The sequence below is a fragment of the Anomaloglossus baeobatrachus genome, unplaced genomic scaffold (genome assembly GCF_048569485.1).
Source record: "Anomaloglossus baeobatrachus isolate aAnoBae1 unplaced genomic scaffold, aAnoBae1.hap1 Scaffold_5235, whole genome shotgun sequence".
In the NCBI taxonomy this organism is placed as follows: Eukaryota; Metazoa; Chordata; class Amphibia; order Anura; family Aromobatidae; genus Anomaloglossus; species Anomaloglossus baeobatrachus.
Genome location: NW_027444602.1, coordinates 1 through 20,307, shown reverse-complemented (window position 1 = coordinate 20,307; position 20,307 = coordinate 1). Strand labels below are relative to the sequence as shown.

The following is a 20,307-nucleotide window of genomic DNA, read 5'->3' as shown; positions in this document are numbered from 1 at the left end:
AAACTGGGTTAAGAAGGGGTGCACCGTTCCTGGAGGTACTGCAATACCAGGTCAATGCGTGGAGTGGACAGAGCAAGCTCTTTTTCCATCTCCCTGTTCTAAAAATCCATTTAATATATGGTCCCCAGATAGGGGACGTATCAGATATTAAACTGATAAGAACAGATACTACACTTGATCTTAGCCAAAAGGCCGAGAAGCGATAACCAGAATTGGTTTGGGCCTCGAGTGGCACCCTGGCCTATGCCGGACACATCTTAGGGAGAGAGAGCGAGAGGGAGACAAACCCACGCCTACACAAGACATTTTGTCACCCAAGCCAACCCTTGAAAAGGCTGCTTTGCAGAGCCAAAACAAGAAGAATGGTGCGTTTTGCAGCCGCCGCCCACTGCAATGAATCTGAATAACTCCTCCTTTAGGGCGCAAGCAACTCCCCTCCCCCTTGCAGTCTTTCCAATTCACGATACAAAAAGACGGACAGGACAGGTTGCCTGACTTTCCGTCACTGCCACCCTTTGCCATCCTTACCCGTAGAAAGCCCTTTCATCATCCCCAAACCCTAATCTTTTCCCTTTCCTTCCCAGCCCCCAAACCCTGCCCTCTGTACCTTTCTCACCACCCGCTTCCCTTCTCCTGTCATCCCCCTACCACCCGGGAAAAAAAGAGATTGCCCCCTCCTTCCACTAGCCCACCCTCCCACCCAAAGAACAACTTCTTCTGCGCAGCTTGTTTTCTAGGCAGCAGCGCTATTGTGATGTCATCGGGGGGCATTGTGACAAGCCGCCAGTGTTCCGTCTCTTCATGTTGTGCACAGTTCAAACGGAAAATACATCAACAGGCAGACTACAGAAAAGCTTACTATCAAAGGTTAGAGGGGGGCTTTCTCAGAGGGCTTTTTACAGTTTTTCTATTCCCAATTAGCCGTTTAAGTGTACTTATTGAAAGTAGTAATTCTTTCATAGGCCGCCCTTTCTTAGTATTTGACGTTCCTTATATTGCGGTATGAGGCTTCGCAGTAGGTTGCAAACATTCATCACCCATGACTGTCCCCAATTGAGCTCAGAAGCTCAATGTCTATCATGACCTCTCTTTTAGAATGTCCAAGAGCAAGCAAACTATTCCTCCAGGAGAGGGCGCCAACAGACTACTAAAGAGATCATCATTACTCAAAGAAAACCCCAAAAACCAATGCATGATAGGAATAAACAGGTAACTTTCTTTGGAGTGGAAGCGGAGAGATCGCACCAGATGCCAATTCTAGATGTTATCACACCTGTGGTCACTGCAGCAGCAGGTGAATCCACTTTGTCCAAAAGGGATCTATTCCATTCAATTGCAAATGATCTAGATAAGACAGAGAACTGCAGCACGGGGACATAGGCGAGTTGGTCAGGTTGAGTGGTGATGAGTTTGCTATTTGGATGAATAAAGAAAGTCAAAAGTGTGAAAGATAAAAAACAAAAGGAGGAAGTGTGAAAAGTGAATGGGCCAAATTGAGGTGCATATGAAGACGTATGCTTTCTTCCAATTCATTAAATCGGGCTAATATGAATCAGGTGAATTGAGTTCTGCTTTTGGAAACTGGGTTAAGAAGGGGTGCACCGTTCCTGGAGGTACTGCAATACCAGGTCAATGCGTGGAGTGGACAGAGCAAGCTCTTTTTCCATCTCCCTGTTCTAAAAATCCATTTAATATATGGTCCCCAGATAGGGGACGTATCAGATATTAAACTGATAAGAACAGATACTACACTTGATCTTAGCCAAAAGGCCGAGAAGCGATAACCAGAATTGGTTTGGGCCTCGAGTGGCACCCTGGCCTATGCCGGACACATCTTAGGGAGAGAGAGCGAGAGGGAGACAAACCCACGCCTACACAAGACATTTTGTCACCCAAGCCAACCCTTGAAAAGGCTGCTTTGCAGAGCCAAAACAAGAAGAATGGTGCGTTTTGCAGCCGCCGCCCACTGCAATGAATCTGAATAACTCCTCCTTTAGGGCGCAAGCAACTCCCCTCCCCCTTGCAGTCTTTCCAATTCACGATACAAAAAGACGGACAGGACAGGTTGCCTGACTTTCCGTCACTGCCACCCTTTGCCATCCTTACCCGTAGAAAGCCCTTTCATCATCCCCAAACCCTAATCTTTTCCCTTTCCTTCCCAGCCCCCAAACCCTGCCCTCTGTACCTTTCTCACCACCCGCTTCCCTTCTCCTGTCATCCCCCTACCACCCGGGAAAAAAAGAGATTGCCCCCTCCTTCCACTAGCCCACCCTCCCACCCAAAGAACAACTTCTTCTGCGCAGCTTGTTTTCTAGGCAGCAGCGCTATTGTGATGTCATCGGGGGGCATTGTGACAAGCCGCCAGTGTTCCGTCTCTTCATGTTGTGCACAGTTCAAACGGAAAATACATCAACAGGCAGACTACAGAAAAGCTTACTATCAAAGGTTAGAGGGGGGCTTTCTCAGAGGGCTTTTTACAGTTTTTCTATTCCCAATTAGCCGTTTAAGTGTACTTATTGAAAGTAGTAATTCTTTCATAGGCCGCCCTTTCTTAGTATTTGACGTTCCTTATATTGCGGTATGAGGCTTCGCAGTAGGTTGCAAACATTCATCACCCATGACTGTCCCCAATTGAGCTCAGAAGCTCAATGTCTATCATGACCTCTCTTTTAGAATGTCCAAGAGCAAGCAAACTATTCCTCCAGGAGAGGGCGCCAACAGACTACTAAAGAGATCATCATTACTCAAAGAAAACCCCAAAAACCAATGCATGATAGGAATAAACAGGTAACTTTCTTTGGAGTGGAAGCGGAGAGATCGCACCAGATGCCAATTCTAGATGTTATCACACCTGTGGTCACTGCAGCAGCAGGTGAATCCACTTTGTCCAAAAGGGATCTATTCCATTCAATTGCAAATGATCTAGATAAGACAGAGAACTGCAGCACGGGGACATAGCCGAGTTGGTCAGGTTGAGTGGTGATGAGTTTGCTATTTGGATGAATAAAGAAAGTCAAAAGTGTGAAAGATAAAAAACAAAAGGAGGAAGTGTGAAAAGTGAATGGGCCAAATTGAGGTGCATATGAAGACGTATGCTTTCTTCCAATTCATTAAATCGGGCTAATATGAATCAGGTGAATTGAGTTCTGCTTTTGGAAACTGGGTTAAGAAGGGGTGCACCGTTCCTGGAGGTACTGCAATACCAGGTCAATGCGTGGAGTGGACAGAGCAAGCTCTTTTTCCATCTCCCTGTTCTAAAAATCCATTTAATATATGGTCCCCAGATAGGGGACGTATCAGATATTAAACTGATAAGAACAGATTTTGATTTAATGAAGCTTTCCAAAGCACCGCAAAAAATGCATGACCGAAGTCACACCAAAAACAGTGCAAAGGCTAGGATTCGTGTGGACCCCTCCGTGAGGAGAGGGTCCCCAAAAATCAACCCCGTCCCTCCGAGCCAGAAGGCCACAGCAAGGGTCAGGGATCTTCGGTGCTCCCCCAAGCCGAAGCCTGGTTGAGCCTTGTCGTTGCTCCCAGCGTCCACCCAGGCATCTTACCCAAGTGGAGTAGAGAGCTACTAGTTGTTGGTTTCGCAGCCGAAACTGCCCGGACCGTCAACCGGTGTTGGTTTCTCAGCCCAAGGCTAACCGGACCTCCAACCGGGTGTTGGTTTCTCAGCCGAAGCTGACCCGGACCTCCAACCGGGTGTTGGTTTCTCAGCCGAAGCTGACCCAGACCTCCAACCGGGTGTTGGTTTCTCAGCCGAAGCTGACCCGGACCTCCAACCGGGTGTTGGTTTCTCAGCCCAAAGCTGAACGGACCTCCGACCATGATTATAAAAATTTTCCTTCCTAGCCAGAAGGCCGGGATAGAGCAATATGCTCAGAAAGTATGAAAGGGCAAGGTACGGTGTGCTACAGAGCCCAAGGCTCGCCGGGGTCCCAAGCCAGCAAGCTCAGACTCACTCCAGGGTCGTCAGTCCTGGGGCACATTGCACCATAGCCCCCACACTTACTCAGTCTAATAGCCTCGATCCTGGTAGGGCCATGTTTTCCTCTAGATGAATATACTATACATTAAGAGTACTAGCAAGCGCAACCTTCCAGTGTGCATTGCATCTGCCGAGCCTCACAGATACTACACTTGATCTTAGCCAAAAGGCCGAGAAGCGATAACCAGAATTGGTTTGGGCCTCGAGTGGCACCCTGGCCTATGCCGGACACATCTTAGGGAGAGAGAGCGAGAGGGAGACAAACCCACGCCTACACAAGACATTTTGTCACCCAAGCCAACCCTTGAAAAGGCTGCTTTGCAGAGCCAAAACAAGAAGAATGGTGCGTTTTGCAGCCGCCGCCCACTGCAATGAATCTGAATAACTCCTCCTTTAGGGCGCAAGCAACTCCCCTCCCCCTTGCAGTCTTTCCAATTCACGATACAAAAAGACGGACAGGACAGGTTGCCTGACTTTCCGTCACTGCCACCCTTTGCCATCCTTACCCGTAGAAAGCCCTTTCATCATCCCCAAACCCTAATCTTTTCCCTTTCCTTCCCAGCCCCCAAACCCTGCCCTCTGTACCTTTCTCACCACCCGCTTCCCTTCTCCTGTCATCCCCCTACCACCCGGGAAAAAAAGAGATTGCCCCCTCCTTCCACTAGCCCACCCTCCCACCCAAAGAACAACTTCTTCTGCGCAGCTTGTTTTCTAGGCAGCAGCGCTATTGTGATGTCATCGGGGGGCATTGTGACAAGCCGCCAGTGTTCCGTCTCTTCATGTTGTGCACAGTTCAAACGGAAAATACATCAACAGGCAGACTACAGAAAAGCTTACTATCAAAGGTTAGAGGGGGGCTTTCTCAGAGGGCTTTTTACAGTTTTTCTATTCCCAATTAGCCGTTTAAGTGTACTTATTGAAAGTAGTAATTCTTTCATAGGCCGCCCTTTCTTAGTATTTGACGTTCCTTATATTGCGGTATGAGGCTTCGCAGTAGGTTGCAAACATTCATCACCCATGACTGTCCCCAATTGAGCTCAGAAGCTCAATGTCTATCATGACCTCTCTTTTAGAATGTCCAAGAGCAAGCAAACTATTCCTCCAGGAGAGGGCGCCAACAGACTACTAAAGAGATCATCATTACTCAAAGAAAACCCCAAAAACCAATGCATGATAGGAATAAACAGGTAACTTTCTTTGGAGTGGAAGCGGAGAGATCGCACCAGATGCCAATTCTAGATGTTATCACACCTGTGGTCACTGCAGCAGCAGGTGAATCCACTTTGTCCAAAAGGGATCTATTCCATTCAATTGCAAATGATCTAGATAAGACAGAGAACTGCAGCACGGGGACATAGCCGAGTTGGTCAGGTTGAGTGGTGATGAGTTTGCTATTTGGATGAATAAAGAAAGTCAAAAGTGTGAAAGATAAAAAACAAAAGGAGGAAGTGTGAAAAGTGAATGGGCCAAATTGAGGTGCATATGAAGACGTATGCTTTCTTCCAATTCATTAAATCGGGCTAATATGAATCAGGTGAATTGAGTTCTGCTTTTGGAAACTGGGTTAAGAAGGGGTGCACCGTTCCTGGAGGTACTGCAATACCAGGTCAATGCGTGGAGTGGACAGAGCAAGCTCTTTTTCCATCTCCCTGTTCTAAAAATCCATTTAATATATGGTCCCCAGATAGGGGACGTATCAGATATTAAACTGATAAGAACAGATACTACACTTGATCTTAGCCAAAAGGCCGAGAAGCGATAACCAGAATTGGTTTGGGCCTCGAGTGGCACCCTGGCCTATGCCGGACACATCTTAGGGAGAGAGAGCGAGAGGGAGACAAACCCACGCCTACACAAGACATTTTGTCACCCAAGCCAACCCTTGAAAAGGCTGCTTTGCAGAGCCAAAACAAGAAGAATGGTGCGTTTTGCAGCCGCCGCCCACTGCAATGAATCTGAATAACTCCTCCTTTAGGGCGCAAGCAACTCCCCTCCCCCTTGCAGTCTTTCCAATTCACGATACAAAAAGACGGACAGGACAGGTTGCCTGACTTTCCGTCACTGCCACCCTTTGCCATCCTTACCCGTAGAAAGCCCTTTCATCATCCCCAAACCCTAATCTTTTCCCTTTCCTTCCCAGCCCCCAAACCCTGCCCTCTGTACCTTTCTCACCACCCGCTTCCCTTCTCCTGTCATCCCCCTACCACCCGGGAAAAAAAGAGATTGCCCCCTCCTTCCACTAGCCCACCCTCCCACCCAAAGAACAACTTCTTCTGCGCAGCTTGTTTTCTAGGCAGCAGCGCTATTGTGATGTCATCGGGGGGCATTGTGACAAGCCGCCAGTGTTCCGTCTCTTCATGTTGTGCACAGTTCAAACGGAAAATACATCAACAGGCAGACTACAGAAAAGCTTACTATCAAAGGTTAGAGGGGGGCTTTCTCAGAGGGCTTTTTACAGTTTTTCTATTCCCAATTAGCCGTTTAAGTGTACTTATTGAAAGTAGTAATTCTTTCATAGGCCGCCCTTTCTTAGTATTTGACGTTCCTTATATTGCGGTATGAGGCTTCGCAGTAGGTTGCAAACATTCATCACCCATGACTGTCCCCAATTGAGCTCAGAAGCTCAATGTCTATCATGACCTCTCTTTTAGAATGTCCAAGAGCAAGCAAACTATTCCTCCAGGAGAGGGCGCCAACAGACTACTAAAGAGATCATCATTACTCAAAGAAAACCCCAAAAACCAATGCATGATAGGAATAAACAGGTAACTTTCTTTGGAGTGGAAGCGGAGAGATCGCACCAGATGCCAATTCTAGATGTTATCACACCTGTGGTCACTGCAGCAGCAGGTGAATCCACTTTGTCCAAAAGGGATCTATTCCATTCAATTGCAAATGATCTAGATAAGACAGAGAACTGCAGCACGGGGACATAGCCGAGTTGGTCAGGTTGAGTGGTGATGAGTTTGCTATTTGGATGAATAAAGAAAGTCAAAAGTGTGAAAGATAAAAAACAAAAGGAGGAAGTGTGAAAAGTGAATGGGCCAAATTGAGGTGCATATGAAGACGTATGCTTTCTTCCAATTCATTAAATCGGGCTAATATGAATCAGGTGAATTGAGTTCTGCTTTTGGAAACTGGGTTAAGAAGGGGTGCACCGTTCCTGGAGGTACTGCAATACCAGGTCAATGCGTGGAGTGGACAGAGCAAGCTCTTTTTCCATCTCCCTGTTCTAAAAATCCATTTAATATATGGTCCCCAGATAGGGGACGTATCAGATATTAAACTGATAAGAACAGATACTACACTTGATCTTAGCCAAAAGGCCGAGAAGCGATAACCAGAATTGGTTTGGGCCTCGAGTGGCACCCTGGCCTATGCCGGACACATCTTAGGGAGAGAGAGCGAGAGGGAGACAAACCCACGCCTACACAAGACATTTTGTCACCCAAGCCAACCCTTGAAAAGGCTGCTTTGCAGAGCCAAAACAAGAAGAATGGTGCGTTTTGCAGCCGCCGCCCACTGCAATGAATCTGAATAACTCCTCCTTTAGGGCGCAAGCAACTCCCCTCCCCCTTGCAGTCTTTCCAATTCACGATACAAAAAGACGGACAGGACAGGTTGCCTGACTTTCCGTCACTGCCACCCTTTGCCATCCTTACCCGTAGAAAGCCCTTTCATCATCCCCAAACCCTAATCTTTTCCCTTTCCTTCCCAGCCCCCAAACCCTGCCCTCTGTACCTTTCTCACCACCCGCTTCCCTTCTCCTGTCATCCCCCTACCACCCGGGAAAAAAAGAGATTGCCCCCTCCTTCCACTAGCCCACCCTCCCACCCAAAGAACAACTTCTTCTGCGCAGCTTGTTTTCTAGGCAGCAGCGCTATTGTGATGTCATCGGGGGGCATTGTGACAAGCCGCCAGTGTTCCGTCTCTTCATGTTGTGCACAGTTCAAACGGAAAATACATCAACAGGCAGACTACAGAAAAGCTTACTATCAAAGGTTAGAGGGGGGCTTTCTCAGAGGGCTTTTTACAGTTTTTCTATTCCCAATTAGCCGTTTAAGTGTACTTATTGAAAGTAGTAATTCTTTCATAGGCCGCCCTTTCTTAGTATTTGACGTTCCTTATATTGCGGTATGAGGCTTCGCAGTAGGTTGCAAACATTCATCACCCATGACTGTCCCCAATTGAGCTCAGAAGCTCAATGTCTATCATGACCTCTCTTTTAGAATGTCCAAGAGCAAGCAAACTATTCCTCCAGGAGAGGGCGCCAACAGACTACTAAAGAGATCATCATTACTCAAAGAAAACCCCAAAAACCAATGCATGATAGGAATAAACAGGTAACTTTCTTTGGAGTGGAAGCGGAGAGATCGCACCAGATGCCAATTCTAGATGTTATCACACCTGTGGTCACTGCAGCAGCAGGTGAATCCACTTTGTCCAAAAGGGATCTATTCCATTCAATTGCAAATGATCTAGATAAGACAGAGAACTGCAGCACGGGGACATAGCCGAGTTGGTCAGGTTGAGTGGTGATGAGTTTGCTATTTGGATGAATAAAGAAAGTCAAAAGTGTGAAAGATAAAAAACAAAAGGAGGAAGTGTGAAAAGTGAATGGGCCAAATTGAGGTGCATATGAAGACGTATGCTTTCTTCCAATTCATTAAATCGGGCTAATATGAATCAGGTGAATTGAGTTCTGCTTTTGGAAACTGGGTTAAGAAGGGGTGCACCGTTCCTGGAGGTACTGCAATACCAGGTCAATGCGTGGAGTGGACAGAGCAAGCTCTTTTTCCATCTCCCTGTTCTAAAAATCCATTTAATATATGGTCCCCAGATAGGGGACGTATCAGATATTAAACTGATAAGAACAGATTTTTTTTTTTTTTTTTTTTTTTTGATTTAACAGCATCTTTATTATCATGCACTACTCACAAAAAGGTAACAAACCGTGTACAGTGCCGCAGCCCCGTACACACAGAACTATACAATCCTTCTTACATAGCCATAGAGTACGACGCACTAAACTATACATCACACTCCTATGCTTATCCATAACACTCAAGCTGAAAGAAAAAGTTAGACAATAAATAACGACGAACCGGCGATTGGGGGATGGGGGTAGGGGAAAAGGGGGATAGGGTGGGGAAATCACAGGCCCGAAGCTTTATTGAAAGACGCACATAACGGGAAAAGGAGGGAGGGGGCATGGAAGAGGTCTAAACCTCCTCCTCGGCGCTGTCGTCCGGACTGTCCATGATGGAATAGTCTCTGAGCAGGCTGTGGATCAGCCTGCGGCAATCCTGGATAGACATCCTCTCCCTCTTCAAGATGAGCCGGTTCCTGGCGACCCAAATAGCGTCCTTAAAGCAGTTCATAAGGCGCCAAGCCTCCTGGATGGCTCCAACGGTGTGAGTCCCAGGGAAGAGTCCATAAAGTACGGAATGGTACGATAGGCTCCCTCTGGGGACGGAGTTCCTCAGGTCATCCTCCAGGGCAACCAACAGGCGCTGTGCGAAACGGCAGTCCCAAAAGGCGTGCAGCGATGTTTCCTCCACGAAGGGGCACCTTGGGCAGTACCGGGTTTTGCACAGGTTCCGGGCGTGCATGAATGACCGGACGGGCAGTCCGCCCTGTATCGCCATCCATGACAAGTCCTTGTGCCCGTTGGTCAATCCAGCCGATGACACGTTTGTCCAAACAGTCTCCAGTGTGTCGTGATGAAGTCCTGGAATGTTCTCCATTTCGTCCTTGGCTCTGATGAGTTTGTGGATAGTCTTTGGCTTCCACAAATCAGGCTTGAGTCCCTCCAGTTGGTGTTCCCTCACAAACCGAACCACGTCTCCGTAGAACCATGGCGCCGTCCAGTTGTAGGGGAAGGAGCTGTCCCACTTGTCCCAGCCTAACCGTCTCCAAAGGGGGAGCAGGAAGAAGCGAGACATGGACCCACCCGCGGAACCTCTCTTGACTCGCAGAGTTCGGCGAACGCAGTCACATACGAAGGAGGATCGCAGGAGGGTGGGGATATCGGGTACGCCCTTCCCACCCTTGCGAGGATCCTTGTACATGATGCTCCGCTTTACTCTGTCCATCTTGGATCCCCAGACAAAACGAAACACCGTCCTGGTAATGGCCCTGCACACGGTGGCAAGGGGGGGCCAGGCCTGGGCCGTGTACTGCAGCACGGGCAGTACCTCGTTACGCAGGACCAGTGCTTTGCCCTCACAGGTGAGGCGTCTGAGGCTCCACAGACCGATCCGTTGGGTGATCTTGGTCAAGCGTTCCTCCCAGGACTTGAGGGCTGCTCCTTCCTTCCCGAACCAGACTCCAAGAACCTTGATGAAATCCGGCTGGATGCTGAAAGGGAAGGGGGCGGAAGAGGCCGGCTGCCAGTCCCCGAAGAGCATGGCTTCCGACTTCCCGCAGTTGACTTTGGCTCCCGAAGCCCGTCCGAAGGTCTCACAGGTCTGGACGAGGGTGTCGACTGAGCGCCGGTCCGCGCAGAAGACGGTCACGTCGTCCATGTAGAGCGAGCACTTGACCTCGAAGCGTTCTGGTCCTGGTGCGGTGATCCCTCTGATCTCTCCATTCCGCCGGATAGCCTCTGCAAAGAGTTCTATAACACAAACAAAAAGAAGAGGTGACAGAGGACAGCCTTGTCTGACCCCTGAGAGGACCGGGAAGGGGTCAGTCTTCCAGCCGTTCACCAACACCGAGCTGTGAATATCAAAATACATTAGTTGGACATACAAGCAAAACATGTTACCCAAACCTAACCTGTGCAGAGCTTTGCCCAGGAACTCATGGGAAACACGGTCGAAGGCCTTTTCCTGATCCAACGAGATCAGGGCTGCGTGCACCCGGCGGGCTTTGATGTACTCGACCGTGTCCCGCATGAGAGCCAGGCTGTCTGCGATGCGACGTCCGGGGATGCCGCAGGTCTGATCCGGGTGGATGATCCGTCCGATAACAGTCTTCAATCTCGTTGCCATCGTCTTGGCCAGGATCTTGTAGTCGACGTTCAGAAGGGTGATGGGACGCCAATTCTTCAGGTCGCACCTCTCTCCTTTACGCTTGTACAGGATCGTGACCATTCCTTCCCTCAGAGATGGAGGCATTCTGCCCTCCACCACCATCTCCTCATACAGCCCTAACAGGTCCGGACAGATTAGGTCTCCCAGCACTACATAGAGCTCTGCTGGGAGGCCGTCACTGCCCGGTGTCCTGCCAGAACTAAAGGATTTGGCGGCCGAGAGCAGCTCGTCCACCGTCAGAGGAACATCCATGGCCGCCGCGTCTGCAGGGTCAAGATGGTTAGTGATACCTGACAGGAACTTATCGGCGGCCTCGGGGTCAGTAGTCTTGCGGGCGTAGAGTTCGCTGTAGAAGTCGCTGACGACCTTCATCACGTTCTCTTTCCCGCGTCGCATGTTTCCACTCTCGTCTCGTAGTTCATTCATGGGCGTGTGACCGGCGTGGAGTTTCCTGAAAAAGAACGAGTTACATTTCTCACCCTTCTCCAGGTTCTCCACTTTGGAACGGAAGACAATTCGCTCGGACTCCTCCTCGAAGTGCCTTTTCAGGCTCCTCTTAGTCTCCTCCAGCTCCTCTCTCACGTCCCAGCCGCATCGAAGAAGGTCCTGCAGGGAACGCAGCTCACGCTGGAGTCTCCTGAAGTCCCTCCTCTTCAGACACGCCTGTTGTTGACTCTTTGCCTGAAAGAAGAAACGGAACTCGAGTTTAACGTATTCCCACCAGTCAGAAACAGACTGGAAGCCCGCCTTGTAGGCCCGCCACGTGGAGTAGGCAGCTCTAAGCTCCTCCAGAATCTCACCCTTTTCCAGCAGAGAGCAGTTCAGCTTCCAGGAGCCCGGGCCAATGGGGAAGCCATGGCCCAGCACACCTTGAAAGTGAATGGCTCTGTGGTCAGAGAAGAAGCAGGGGACCATCGAGTGCCCACTCCGCCCAACCGCCCGAGAGGTAAACACAAAGTCAATCCTGGAACGCAGCGAGCCATCGGATCGGCACCATGAATAGTTCACGGATCCGTGTCCGATGGAGCCAACCACGTCCACAAGAGAGGCTTCGGTCACCATCTCAATGAGCAGTTTGGATGTGACGTCCAACTTGGCAGCCGTTCCAGAACTGCGTCCATCCTCCTCAATCGGGCAGTTGAAATCCCCGGCCATCACTACCGTCCTGGCGGTAGCGAGCTGAGGGCGCAGGGCTTGGAGGAGCTCCAGTCGATCGCTCTTCACAGGAGAAGCATACACATTGATGAACCTGACAGGTTCTCCCGCCCAGGTGCCATCCACGAGCAGTAACCTGCCGCAGACGATTTCCTGAACAGAGTCCAATGTGAAGGCGCTTCCCCTGATCAGCACGGCGACCCCCGCGGACCTACAGTCGCCCCCGCCAGACCAGTAGGATGGGCCATGGGTCCACTCCCTGGCCAGATGGTTGAAGGACCTAGAGGAGGGAAGGGAGCATTCCTGCAGGAAAAATACATCACTAGACTGAGTGTTAAGGAACGCAAAAATTGTCTGTCGTCGGAACTTGTCTCTGATGCTCCTAACATTAATGGAAAAGATGTTAATGTTAGCAGTCATTGGAGGAAAGAGAAAGTTAGAGCAGGCGGTGTGCCTTAGTTACCACTCCGGTCGGGCGGTTCTTCCTCTTTGGCACCTGCTGGTAAGGGTATCTCCAGCAGACCCTCTTCTGCTAGCTGATCAAGCAGGGATGGTGCCTCAGTGGCTTCCGACTCCTCCATTTCTTCTTCGGCCACAAGGGACTCCACCATCTGCTCCAACACGTCCGGTTCTGGGAGGAGGCCATCCTCCTCTTCCTGGGGTGGATTGGGGTCCACAATGAACAGCTTGGAAGGTTCTGCGACAGGACTATCTTCCACCTTCCTTTTCCTTTGGCCTGTACCTGAGGAGACAAGAGCTGGAAAATCCTCCTCGGTGAAAAGTGCAAGAGTGCTGAGGCCCTCTGCTCTCATGGTCTGGGGAGGGAGAGTGGGCTTTGGGGGGGGGGTGAGGAGACCAACTGAGGAGTAGGGAAATGAGGTGGAGGTGGTGGAATCCTCAGTAGGGTTGGCCGGGGGGGGAGGGGTTTGGACAGGGGTGACAGGGGGGGGGACCAGGGAGGGGGCAACAGTTTTCTTACCCTTCTTTTCCCTGGACTCCGTGGCTGCTGGGGCATCGGCTGGAGCCACGGTCGCTGGGTTCTTGGCCGCCTTGTCCTTGGCCTCTGTGGCCTTGGTCGTAGCTGCCTTGGTCGACGAAGCTGTGACTACCCGATACTGGGTCGCCGCGGCAACCCTTGCCCAGGATTTCTCCCGCTGTGGGCAGTCCTTGTAAAGGTGGTCCGCCTGTCCACATAGGTTGCAAGTCTTCTTCTTTGGGCAGTCCTTGGAGCTGTGTCCTGTCACCCGGCAAACCCTGCAGGCGTCCTCCTTGCAGGTCTTCATCGAATGCCCTTTCCCGCCACATTTCCTGCAGTTGTGTGGCATGTCCGGGTAGTAGATGAGACCAAAGGAGTTTCCCAGAGAGAATGTCGGGGGCAGGTGCTGGAGACCATCCTCGGATGCTGGTTCCCTGTAGAGTCGAACGGTTACTGACCACTTACCCGTCCAGAATCCGTTGCCGTTAAGGATGTGGGATGGCTCCCTCACCACTGTGCAGAGACGTCCCAGGAACGTGGAGATGTCTCTTCCTGGGGTGTGCGGGTTCCGCATGGAGACCGTGATCCTCTTCTCATCCCTCTGTATAGGACAGGATCCTAAAAAAGAATGAAAAGGGGAGTCCGGCATCGCTGCGTTCATCGCCTCCCAGTATCTCCTGCAGGCATTCACCGTGGCAAAGGTTACCAGAAAAATGCCAGTCATGAAGGTCTGGACACTCAGGGTTTCCGCCCTGGAGAAGCCCTGATCCAGAATCATCTTCTTGCAGAACACGTCGCTGGACATGTCCGGCAACCTACCATCCACCGCCTTCAGCTTCAGGGCGACCGTCTGCCGCATCCAAGGCTCCAGGGTTGGAGCCTTTTCAGGCGGCGTCCGGGCTCCCTCCGGCTGGCTGGCGTCGGAGGTAGGGGCCTCTTGGGCCGAAGAAGCCTCTGGATGAGCCTTCCTGGAGGTCCCTGGGTCCTGAGCCTTCTTGGCTGCCTTCTCTGGCTTGCTTGCCATGGCTGGTTCCTGCTTGAGTTCCCGGAGCTGGATCTTGGATTCTTCTCCGGGTGTCTTCTCCCGCTGTGTTCCTCCTCAAAGTTCCTCTGGTCTCCCCAAGTCTTCTCCGAGCCTTCGTCTTCTTGCTTCTTTCTGCCAAGCTCTTCTTCCGTCCGATCTCCCTCTTTCGGTCTCGGCTGGGCTTCGGAGCTTGTCTCCCTGATCGTATCTCGTCAAGTGTAGCTAGCTCAGTTTGTTCTGATAAGAACAGATACTACACTTGATCTTAGCCAAAAGGCCGAGAAGCGATAACCAGAATTGGTTTGGGCCTCGAGTGGCACCCTGGCCTATGCCGGACACATCTTAGGGAGAGAGAGCGAGAGGGAGACAAACCCACGCCTACACAAGACATTTTGTCACCCAAGCCAACCCTTGAAAAGGCTGCTTTGCAGAGCCAAAACAAGAAGAATGGTGCGTTTTGCAGCCGCCGCCCACTGCAATGAATCTGAATAACTCCTCCTTTAGGGCGCAAGCAACTCCCCTCCCCCTTGCAGTCTTTCCAATTCACGATACAAAAAGACGGACAGGACAGGTTGCCTGACTTTCCGTCACTGCCACCCTTTGCCATCCTTACCCGTAGAAAGCCCTTTCATCATCCCCAAACCCTAATCTTTTCCCTTTCCTTCCCAGCCCCCAAACCCTGCCCTCTGTACCTTTCTCACCACCCGCTTCCCTTCTCCTGTCATCCCCCTACCACCCGGGAAAAAAAGAGATTGCCCCCTCCTTCCACTAGCCCACCCTCCCACCCAAAGAACAACTTCTTCTGCGCAGCTTGTTTTCTAGGCAGCAGCGCTATTGTGATGTCATCGGGGGGCATTGTGACAAGCCGCCAGTGTTCCGTCTCTTCATGTTGTGCACAGTTCAAACGGAAAATACATCAACAGGCAGACTACAGAAAAGCTTACTATCAAAGGTTAGAGGGGGGCTTTCTCAGAGGGCTTTTTACAGTTTTTCTATTCCCAATTAGCCGTTTAAGTGTACTTATTGAAAGTAGTAATTCTTTCATAGGCCGCCCTTTCTTAGTATTTGACGTTCCTTATATTGCGGTATGAGGCTTCGCAGTAGGTTGCAAACATTCATCACCCATGACTGTCCCCAATTGAGCTCAGAAGCTCAATGTCTATCATGACCTCTCTTTTAGAATGTCCAAGAGCAAGCAAACTATTCCTCCAGGAGAGGGCGCCAACAGACTACTAAAGAGATCATCATTACTCAAAGAAAACCCCAAAAACCAATGCATGATAGGAATAAACAGGTAACTTTCTTTGGAGTGGAAGCGGAGAGATCGCACCAGATGCCAATTCTAGATGTTATCACACCTGTGGTCACTGCAGCAGCAGGTGAATCCACTTTGTCCAAAAGGGATCTATTCCATTCAATTGCAAATGATCTAGATAAGACAGAGAACTGCAGCACGGGGACATAGCCGAGTTGGTCAGGTTGAGTGGTGATGAGTTTGCTATTTGGATGAATAAAGAAAGTCAAAAGTGTGAAAGATAAAAAACAAAAGGAGGAAGTGTGAAAAGTGAATGGGCCAAATTGAGGTGCATATGAAGACGTATGCTTTCTTCCAATTCATTAAATCGGGCTAATATGAATCAGGTGAATTGAGTTCTGCTTTTGGAAACTGGGTTAAGAAGGGGTGCACCGTTCCTGGAGGTACTGCAATACCAGGTCAATGCGTGGAGTGGACAGAGCAAGCTCTTTTTCCATCTCCCTGTTCTAAAAATCCATTTAATATATGGTCCCCAGATAGGGGACGTATCAGATATTAAACTGATAAGAACAGATACTACACTTGATCTTAGCCAAAAGGCCGAGAAGCGATAACCAGAATTGGTTTGGGCCTCGAGTGGCACCCTGGCCTATGCCGGACACATCTTAGGGAGAGAGAGCGAGAGGGAGACAAACCCACGCCTACACAAGACATTTTGTCACCCAAGCCAACCCTTGAAAAGGCTGCTTTGCAGAGCCAAAACAAGAAGAATGGTGCGTTTTGCAGCCGCCGCCCACTGCAATGAATCTGAATAACTCCTCCTTTAGGGCGCAAGCAACTCCCCTCCCCCTTGCAGTCTTTCCAATTCACGATACAAAAAGACGGACAGGACAGGTTGCCTGACTTTCCGTCACTGCCACCCTTTGCCATCCTTACCCGTAGAAAGCCCTTTCATCATCCCCAAACCCTAATCTTTTCCCTTTCCTTCCCAGCCCCCAAACCCTGCCCTCTGTACCTTTCTCACCACCCGCTTCCCTTCTCCTGTCATCCCCCTACCACCCGGGAAAAAAAGAGATTGCCCCCTCCTTCCACTAGCCCACCCTCCCACCCAAAGAACAACTTCTTCTGCGCAGCTTGTTTTCTAGGCAGCAGCGCTATTGTGATGTCATCGGGGGGCATTGTGACAAGCCGCCAGTGTTCCGTCTCTTCATGTTGTGCACAGTTCAAACGGAAAATACATCAACAGGCAGACTACAGAAAAGCTTACTATCAAAGGTTAGAGGGGGGCTTTCTCAGAGGGCTTTTTACAGTTTTTCTATTCCCAATTAGCCGTTTAAGTGTACTTATTGAAAGTAGTAATTCTTTCATAGGCCGCCCTTTCTTAGTATTTGACGTTCCTTATATTGCGGTATGAGGCTTCGCAGTAGGTTGCAAACATTCATCACCCATGACTGTCCCCAATTGAGCTCAGAAGCTCAATGTCTATCATGACCTCTCTTTTAGAATGTCCAAGAGCAAGCAAACTATTCCTCCAGGAGAGGGCGCCAACAGACTACTAAAGAGATCATCATTACTCAAAGAAAACCCCAAAAACCAATGCATGATAGGAATAAACAGGTAACTTTCTTTGGAGTAGAAGCGGAGAGATCGCACCAGATGCCAATTCTAGATGTTATCACACCTGTGGTCACTGCAGCAGCAGGTGAATCCACTTTGTCCAAAAGGGATCTATTCCATTCAATTGCAAATGATCTAGATAAGACAGAGAACTGCAGCACGGGGACATAGCCGAGTTGGTCAGGTTGAGTGGTGATGAGTTTGCTATTTGGATGAATAAAGAAAGTCAAAAGTGTGAAAGATAAAAAACAAAAGGAGGAAGTGTGAAAAGTGAATGGGCCAAATTGAGGTGCATATGAAGACGTATGCTTTCTTCCAATTCATTAAATCGGGCTAATATGAATCAGGTGAATTGAGTTCTGCTTTTGGAAACTGGGTTAAGAAGGGGTGCACCGTTCCTGGAGGTACTGCAATACCAGGTCAATGCGTGGAGTGGACAGAGCAAGCTCTTTTTCCATCTCCCTGTTCTAAAAATCCATTTAATATATGGTCCCCAGATAGGGGACGTATCAGATATTAAACTGATAAGAACAGATTTTTTTTTTTTTTTTTTTTTTTTTTTTTTTTTTTGATTTAACAGCATCTTTATTATCATGCACTACTCACAAAAAGGTAACAAACCGTGTACAGTGCCGCAGCCCCGTACACACAGAACTATACAATCCTTCTTACATAGCCATAGAGTACGACGCACTAAACTATACATCACACTCCTATGCTTATCCATAACACTCAAGCTGAAAGAAAAAGTTAGACAATAAATAACGACGAACCGGCGATTGGGGGATGGGGGTAGGGGAAAAGGGGGATAGGGTGGGGAAATCACAGGCCCGAAGCTTTATTGAAAGACGCACATAACGGGAAAAGGAGGGAGGGGGCATGGAAGAGGTCTAAACCTCCTCCTCGGCGCTGTCGTCCGGACTGTCCATGATGGAATAGTCTCTGAGCAGGCTGTGGATCAGCCTGCGGCAATCCTGGATAGACATCCTCTCCCTCTTCAAGATGAGCCGGTTCCTGGCGACCCAAATAGCGTCCTTAAAGCAGTTCATAAGGCGCCAAGCCTCCTGGATGGCTCCAACGGTGTGAGTCCCAGGGAAGAGTCCATAAAGTACGGAATGGTACGATAGGCTCCCTCTGGGGACGGAGTTCCTCAGGTCATCCTCCAGGGCAACCAACAGGCGCTGTGCGAAACGGCAGTCCCAAAAGGCGTGCAGCGATGTTTCCTCCACGAAGGGGCACCTTGGGCAGTACCGGGTTTTGCACAGGTTCCGGGCGTGCATGAATGACCGGACGGGCAGTCCGCCCTGTATCGCCATCCATGACAAGTCCTTGTGCCCGTTGGTCAATCCAGCCGATGACACGTTTGTCCAAACAGTCTCCAGTGTGTCGTGATGAAGTCCTGGAATGTTCTCCATTTCGTCCTTGGCTCTGATGAGTTTGTGGATAGTCTTTGGCTTCCACAAATCAGGCTTGAGTCCCTCCAGTTGGTGTTCCCTCACAAACCGAACCACGTCTCCGTAGAACCATGGCGCCGTCCAGTTGTAGGGGAAGGAGCTGTCCCACTTGTCCCAGCCTAACCGTCTCCAAAGGGGGAGCAGGAAGAAGCGAGACATGGACCCACCCGCGGAACCTCTCTTGACTCGCAGAGTTCGGCGAACGCAGTCACATACGAAGGAGGATCGCAGGAGGGTGGGGATATCGGGTACGCCCTTCCCACCCTTGCGAGGATCCTTGTACATGATGCTCCGCTTTACTCTGTCCATCTTGGATCCCCAGACAAAACGAAACACCGTCCTGGTAATGGCCCTGCACACGGTGGCAAGGGGGGGCCAGGCCTGGGCCGTGTACTGCAGCACGGGCAGTACCTCGTTACGCAGGACCAGTGCTTTGCCCTCACAGGTGAGGCGTCTGAGGCTCCACAGACCGATCCGTTGGGTGATCTTGGTCAAGCGTTCCTCCCAGGACTTGAGGGCTGCTCCTTCCTTCCCGAACCAGACTCCAAGAACCTTGATGAAATCCGGCTGGATGCTGAAAGGGAAGGGGGCGGAAGAGGCCGGCTGCCAGTCCCCGAAGAGCATGGCTTCCGACTTCCCGCAGTTGACTTTGGCTCCCGAAGCCCGTCCGAAGGTCTCACAGGTCTGGACGAGGGTGTCGACTGAGCGCCGGTCCGCGCAGAAGACGGTCACGTCGTCCATGTAGAGCGAGCACTTGACCTCGAAGCGTTCTGGTCCTGGTGCGGTGATCCCTCTGATCTCTCCATTCCGCCGGATAGCCTCTGCAAAGAGTTCTATAACACAAACAAAAAGAAGAGGTGACAGAGGACAGCCTTGTCTGACCCCTGAGAGGACCGGGAAGGGGTCAGTCTTCCAGCCGTTCACCAACACCGAGCTGTGAATATCAAAATACATTAGTTGGACATACAAGCAAAACATGTTACCCAAACCTAACCTGTGCAGAGCTTTGCCCAGGAACTCATGGGAAACACGGTCGAAGGCCTTTTCCTGATCCAACGAGATCAGGGCTGCGTGCACCCGGCGGGCTTTGATGTACTCGACCGTGTCCCGCATGAGAGCCAGGCTGTCTGCGATGCGACGTCCGGGGATGCCGCAGGTCTGATCCGGGTGGATGATCCGTCCGATAACAGTCTTCAATCTCGTTGCCATCGTCTTGGCCAGGATCTTGTAGTCGACGTTCAGAAGGGTGATGGGACGCCAATTCTTCAGGTCGCACCTCTCTCCTTTACGCTTGTACAGGATCGTGACCATTCCTTCCCTCAGAGATGGAGGCATTCTGCCCTCCACCACCATCTCCTCATACAGCCCTAACAGGTCCGGACAGATTAGGTCTCCCAGCACTACATAGAGCTCTGCTGGGAGGCCGTCACTGCCCGGTGTCCTGCCAGAACTAAAGGATTTGGCGGCCGAGAGCAGCTCGTCCACCGTCAGAGGAACATCCATGGCCGCCGCGTCTGCAGGGTCAAGATGGTTAGTGATACCTGACAGGAACTTATCGGCGGCCTCGGGGTCAGTAGTCTTGCGGGCGTAGAGTTCGCTGTAGAAGTCGCTGACGACCTTCATCACGTTCTCTTTCCCGCGTCGCATGTTTCCACTCTCGTCTCGTAGTTCATTCATGGGCGTGTGACCGGCGTGGAGTTTCCTGAAAAAGAACGAGTTACATTTCTCACCCTTCTCCAGGTTCTCCACTTTGGAACGGAAGACAATTCGCTCGGACTCCTCCTCGAAGTGCCTT

General features: G+C 50.4%; 6 non-coding genes and 4 pseudogenes across 6 annotated transcripts; all 10 read right to left on the bottom strand.

Moving 5' to 3' along the window:
• Positions 1–13: 13 nt before the first annotated feature.
• Positions 14–204, bottom strand: LOC142282965 (U2 spliceosomal RNA). The gene has a single exon (XR_012744738.1). It is a non-coding gene; the product is annotated as a U2 spliceosomal RNA (small nuclear RNA).
• Positions 205–1,591: 1,387 nt separating this feature from the next.
• On the bottom strand, positions 1,592–1,782 carry LOC142282964 (U2 spliceosomal RNA). Its single transcript, XR_012744737.1, has one exon. It is a non-coding gene; the product is annotated as a U2 spliceosomal RNA (small nuclear RNA).
• A 1,387-nt stretch (positions 1,783–3,169) lies between these two features.
• Positions 3,170–3,365, bottom strand: LOC142282957 (U2 spliceosomal RNA). Its single transcript, XR_012744734.1, has one exon. It is a non-coding gene; the product is annotated as a U2 spliceosomal RNA (small nuclear RNA).
• Positions 3,366–4,049: 684 nt separating this feature from the next.
• LOC142282961 (U2 spliceosomal RNA) lies at positions 4,050–4,176 on the bottom strand (annotated as a pseudogene).
• A 1,387-nt stretch (positions 4,177–5,563) lies between these two features.
• LOC142282963 (U2 spliceosomal RNA) lies at positions 5,564–5,754 on the bottom strand. Its single transcript, XR_012744736.1, has one exon. It is a non-coding gene; the product is annotated as a U2 spliceosomal RNA (small nuclear RNA).
• Positions 5,755–7,141: 1,387 nt separating this feature from the next.
• LOC142282962 (U2 spliceosomal RNA) lies at positions 7,142–7,332 on the bottom strand. Its single transcript, XR_012744735.1, has one exon. It is a non-coding gene; the product is annotated as a U2 spliceosomal RNA (small nuclear RNA).
• Positions 7,333–8,719: 1,387 nt separating this feature from the next.
• LOC142282958 (U2 spliceosomal RNA) lies at positions 8,720–8,942 on the bottom strand (annotated as a pseudogene).
• A 5,429-nt stretch (positions 8,943–14,371) lies between these two features.
• On the bottom strand, positions 14,372–14,475 carry LOC142282960 (U2 spliceosomal RNA; annotated as a pseudogene).
• Positions 14,476–15,862: 1,387 nt separating this feature from the next.
• On the bottom strand, positions 15,863–16,053 carry LOC142282956 (U2 spliceosomal RNA). Its single transcript, XR_012744733.1, has one exon. It is a non-coding gene; the product is annotated as a U2 spliceosomal RNA (small nuclear RNA).
• A 1,387-nt stretch (positions 16,054–17,440) lies between these two features.
• On the bottom strand, positions 17,441–17,674 carry LOC142282959 (U2 spliceosomal RNA; annotated as a pseudogene).
• Positions 17,675–20,307: the final 2,633 nt, after the last annotated feature.